At 37.8% G+C, this 6,144-nt stretch overlaps 1 protein-coding gene across 1 annotated transcript in view; it reads left to right on the top strand.

Moving 5' to 3' along the window:
- PCDH15 (protocadherin related 15) overlaps nucleotides 1–6,144 on the top strand; it is a 1,574,801-nt gene that overhangs the window by 677 nt on the left and 1,567,980 nt on the right. The gene's annotated exons all lie outside the window — the stretch shown is intronic.

Below are 6,144 nucleotides of genomic sequence, written 5' to 3'. Positions count from 1 at the left end.
GGCGCCTTCCCCTTCGCTCCTTCGTGCCTGGAATTGGTGTTTTCGAGTATTGCGTGAGGCCGCCGCCTAAAAGTTGGTAGGGATGAGCTTTGTCCGGGTTCCACTTCGGCTTTGCTGGCATGCCAAGTGCCACAATGCAAAATCGAGGGTTTTATTTATTTATTTATTTTGCTCCCCAAGCGACTGAGGCGCTTTGCTGAGAAATGCACCCGAAGGTCATCTAGCCCAACCCCTGCCAAAGCCGAGGCCAGCCTACCAACGCAGATTCTTTTATGTTACCAAATGAGCCCAGTTCTGTAATAACCTGGGTTTTGGGAGAAGGGGCTGGAGTTACTTAAGAACCTAAAGTTGCCTCTAAAAGAAAGGATGCTGTTGGCAACCAGAATATTGGCAAATGAGTTATTTTTCCCCTGCTACTTTGCCCTGACAAAACTTTCTGTCCCCTTTTCCGCTTTGTAGGGATGGCTGTTCTGTAATAAAATGACACTTTTGCTTTTCAAGTGTGGTAGGCTTTGCCAATATGTTTCCCATCTCCCAGGCCGCTGTTGAACATTTAATGCAGGCAGCGTAGACACATCACCATGAGATAAAAGGATAAAATCATTTCCTTACTTTGCTCTAAAAGTGACTGCTTGTTTAGTGTTAATCTTATCTAAGTGTGATTTTTTTAAAAAAAGGAATAGGGTAATGAGGAAAAGGGTGATATTTTGGATAAAGCAAAGGGGTAATCTAAAGAGGCATGACTTTTCTGTTTCAGGAGCTTTTGTGGCAGTGGTGAGCTTTTGTGTTATTCTTGTAATCCTTTGAATAAATCAACAGGAAAGTACCCCATGTTGCTACTAAAGCAAATCACACAGAGAGTATTACACTGTATAAGTCAAATTCTGCTTCTGGAGCTATATGCCATGGCCTAATAGCAGAGAGAATATTGATATCTGCATAAGGTAATTAGCCAGTGAAATGAACCAGCTAATGTTCTGTTCTAGTACTTGAAGCAATAGAGAGTCTGCTGCTAAATTTTACTTCTGAAAATTACCGGTATATGTGGATGTAGGGCAACACTCACTATATTGCCTGTTGTCCCACAGTTGGCATTTTTTCTCAGATCTCTGGGCACTATGAAAAAATAAGAGAGATTAGTTTATTTTTTGCTCTAGTCTTGTTTTAACTATGGGAGGGCAAGCAAGAAGTGGAAGCTTCTCTGGTAAGAATTTATTATTCTGGAATGACAAGCACAGAACCTTATTTTCTTGTTCTTGGAACCACTCACAGATGACGTGAGAGTTACTGGGATTTGTGTGTAGTTTTTCTTGGCTTTTTTGGTCTTGTGAGCTTTTGGCTTTTGACTTGATGAAGCTTACTAACTAAAATACATAATTAGGGTTTTTCTCTGAGCAGCCTAGGAGAGCATTAAAATATGGATGAGGAGAGCAGGGTTCTGGTTGACTGTAGTAAAATAATAGTCAATTTTGCTCTGAAATAGGAAATTGTTTCTCAAATAAGTTCAAAGTTTTAATGACAGCTCAATGTTTTCTGAACCAAAAGATTTTATACTGATGTAGTTCAGGACATGTTTAATCAAAAATAAGTCCCAAGAATTTTAATGAGACTCATGTCCAAGTAGTCATAATATCTTATTTTGTTTGCTTTTTAATAGTGTGAAATTTTTTGACATTTACTTTCCATATCTTACCACAGCCAGTCTATTGATGTTTATTTAGAAGTAAAATAAATAAAAATTGACTGACTTAAAAACCATTTAGTGTTATGAGTAAATGGAGAAGTTACTTTTATAGAAGACCCATAGTATTTTTTTCTTAAAGAATAACCCCTCCCCCATCTATTATAAATTATTAATTTTACATTTGTATGAAAATATGGAAAATGGGGAAATGGATACAGTGCATATGATGGAATGAAAGAAATTTATACTTTATAAATACAAATTTAAATTCATAGTATTATGTCACAGTATTATTAATTGGGTGATATGTTTCTGATCAGGTAACTAGTCTAAAAACCTTTGCTTAACTGTACTTAGAAGTATGTTTAAGTTCAGTAATATGGAAATATTTAAGAGAGTATTGCAGCTTTATTTGCATCCTATTATATAGTCAACAAATTAATGGTGAATAATAATACTAGCCTATTGCTAATTAATCAATAATAACATACTGGTAATTAGCTATAGTAACTGAAGTAGTAATATTCAGTGATATAGTAGTGAGAAGGCTAACTGATAACATCTAGTAATAGACTGATCTAACTCTATACATTACAATAATTTTATTTGGCATTGGTACTAGTCAGACATGTGTTGAATGTCAGCAATACTGAATTTAGATCTTAATATTTTATTTGACATTAAATGCACTTAGCAGAGATTTGGAGGAAAGCATGGTGCACATTGTGAAAAATCTAGAATTGAGCAAAGGAAAACATACTGAGAAATGATTATTGAAAAGGTTTTTTAGAAAATAAACATCATTTTGGTTTTTACTAGAAGCTCCATTTGAACCACCCCCTTGAACGTATGTGATTGATGAATCATACATTAATTCAATTAAATGCATAGCTTCACATGTTTTTAAAATGTCAACATGCATGGCCTGATAATTAAATTTCTTGTAACTACGATATCTTATATATTGTATATTACATTTCTTGTTTCCATTCCAAAAATAGTGCCTCTCTCAGTAAACTTTTCTCTACTTATTTTTAAAGTTTCAAATGTACATCTTCGTTAGTACCAATATTTAAAGGGAGAAACTTTTTTAGAAAGTAAAAGTAAGTATTATTATTTGTAGACATTTAGTACAAGTAGTCTTCGATTTATAATTCATTAGTGACCATTTGAAGTTACAATGGCATTGAAAAAGGTGACTTATGACAATTTTTCATAACTAAGATCATTGCAGCATCCTCATGGTCATGGGATTGATATTCAGATGCTTGAAAACTGGTTCATATTTATGTCCCGGGGTTATATGATCCCCTTTTGTGACCTTCTGAAAAGCAAAGTCAATGGGGAAGCCATATTCATTTAACCACAGTGTTACCAGTTGTAACACTATAGTGATTCACTCTGGTAAGAAAAGTCATAAAATAGGACAAAACTCACTTAAACAAATTTCTCATTTAGCAACATAAATTTTGGGCTCAATTGTGGCCCCGAGTGGAGGACTACCTGTATTCAATTCATACATTGGAAATGGCTACTGAAAGAACTACATATTACTGCTCAGAAGGAACTATCTTTTTTAAAAAAATAATTTTTATTGAATTGATTTAAAAAACAACATAATAATAAATGGGGAAAAAACCAAACAAACATATATACATTTACATATTTGTAGGTTTTGAAAAAATACAAAAAAATACAAAAAAAGAATACAAACAAGAACAACAACAATACACGATATCAATAATAACAACAATAAACAAATAATGAAGAATATATCATTTATGTCCTCATGTGAGGAGGGAATATACAATCCCTTCTGGTATCAAATTATTTTCTGGTGAAAGACAATCGGTATTCACTATTATTTCTTTTGGTTATCAATATCTTATTTGTTATTATTGTTTTCTTAGCTGCCTTCTGTACACTCTTTGTTAATGAATTCAATTTCATAAAGATTTTGTTTTCACAAAACAACTGTATGCATATCGTATCTAATCTATTGTATCAAAAAAACCATGTCATAATATATTGCTATTGTTGTGTTTTAGTTTGAGCTTTCGTTTCTCCTCTTGAACCAATCATAAAAGGAAGGAACTGTCTTAACACTCTTTCTCCCATACTGTCTGTTGCTGCTCTGGAATGGACTCCCTCTCTCCTTGGAATCTAGACATTTCATCCCAAAGATACTTATTTGGACTATATTCCAATTGAAGCTACTATTTTAGAATGGACTTCAGTTCTGTTTCTTGTCATATGTACAGCAGTATTTCTGCAAGAAAGAAAAATACTCAGAGAGGATAGTTGAGTCAGTAGTACTAGAGGATAACTAATACCACAAGAACCTGTGCTCTTTATTAATTAACTCAATGCTTAGTTGTGCCTATTGCATAATTAACCTATATATGTGAGCTTGGGTGGTCTTCAAGGAATTTAATGTAGTGGTCTATTTAGATGGGGAGCTTGTGACTTACAGTAGTTTTATGATACAGCATCGACCATACTGGCAGGCTATTGGAAATTGCAATTTAAAAATTCTACAGGACTGTAGCTCCTCACAGCTACTTTAAAGCTCACTCTTCAGCATTTTAAACAGAAATATATGATCACTAATATTGACTTAGGTGTTTAAGAAATTGTTTTAGGACAATCTATTTTGAAGTGGCTATTCCCCTTTAAAGTTTTCTGAAAGTCCTATAGGAAGAACAATAAATTAAATGTAATTTAAAGTCTATGGGACTTTAGTTTCAAATTCTATCTATTTTTCATCTTAAAAGAATAAATTATTAGCAGGAATTGGAACATTCTGAATTTTTGCTCATTTGGCTCCTCATTTTTTAAACAAATCTAAACCTGTTCCCAAGGTGTAAATTTCTTTGCCCCTCCATTGCGTACTGAGTTATCCATATACATATCCCCTAGAATAGAATAAAATTATTTATTGGCAGTGTGATTGGACACATAAAGAATTTTTCTTGGTACATATGCTCTCAGTGTACATAAAAGAAAAAAAGTTCATTAAGAATCATTAGGTGCAACATTCATTGATAGTCTGGGTACAAATAAGCAACCAAATCGTATTAGGAATCAGTCAATATAAATTGTAAGGATGCAAGTAACAATGTTACAGTCATACAGTCATTTATGGGAGCAGATGGGTCATGGGAACAATGAGAAGATTAATAGTACTGCAGTTTCACAATAGTTTGACAATAGTTTGACCCCCCGGATGCTAAGTAACGACGCTGAGACATGTTGTGGATTAAATATGGGTCATTTATTGAATTAACATAAATTTAAATAAATTTGAATACGTCAATTTAAATATTTAAATTCAGAACGAACTAAGGACCTGCAGAGACCAAAACTAACGGGGCGGAAATTCCTACCAGAAAATTCCTTGGCAACATTGGGCAAAATCTCCTGCTGAACCAGGTGAAGGTAACCACCTTCACTTGGATCCAAGCCACGCCCCTTTGCGTATGGGAGGAGTTCACCCTCCAATACCCGGTGGGAAATTGGATCCGGTGATTCCCATGGACATCCTCTCTCCAATCCCCGACGTTGCTCCAACCTCTAGTTCCTGGAGAGAGGCGGTCCATCACCCTTTGAAGGATGCCCAAAGGAGCATGCGCTGTCGCTTCTAAATGCCCATTTCCGCCCCTAACCTGCCATGGAGGGGGGTCAGATCTCAATCTTGGCCCCCCTCCCCCCTCCCAGGCTCCTAAAACTTTCCTGGAGGCACCTCTGCAGGTCCGACAGGAAAATGGCGTTCCCCTCATCTGCGAGGTGAACGCCCACGGCCCGGTAGAGCCAGGGCTTTCCAAAATTTTATCCAGGGATGCTCCACTATACACCCCCCCAACTCCCTAACAACCTCCCAATGGCCCGGTTGACCAATAACCTGGCCTTGTTAACGCTTCAGGGGATACAGCATTCCGCCAGCCAATCTGGGGAATCTCAGACAACACGCTATGTGTGTCTGGATACACAGCAGCGATGCCCCACAGGCATCGCGGGCTTGGAGCCACCGCCAAGCCACGCAGAAAACCAGAGGTCGTTGCCCCCCGAGGTGGACACCAACAACTCGGGGGCTCTCTCGGACCGGCACCGGCCAAAATCAGGGGGAGGAGCCCCTCCCAGCGTAGTCCCCTGCGGCCCCAGGCGACACAATCTTCCAGCCCAGGGACAGCTGCAATCCAATGGAGGCTCGCAGCAAAACACCCAGCCCAGAAACAAAACTATGGCCCAAGGGCCAACCACGGGCCGGGAACCAAAAGTGGCTGAAAGACAAAACAAACAATTAAACCAGACGATAACGGGGACCCTATGGCGGGGCTCACATAAGAGCGAAAAGCCGCAGACCTCCAGCGGCCGATGGCCATGATGTGGCGGTCCGCAAAACCAGCAGTTGCAGCCGCAATAGCGGTGCTTATACGAAACGAACGTGTGTCGAACCTGGA

This window comes from Erythrolamprus reginae, chromosome 5, assembly GCF_031021105.1.
Source record: "Erythrolamprus reginae isolate rEryReg1 chromosome 5, rEryReg1.hap1, whole genome shotgun sequence".
Lineage (NCBI taxonomy): Eukaryota > Metazoa > Chordata > Lepidosauria > Squamata > Dipsadidae > Erythrolamprus > Erythrolamprus reginae.
The sequence above is the reverse complement of the archived record's forward strand: the minus strand, read 5'-3'. Positions and strand labels throughout refer to the sequence as shown.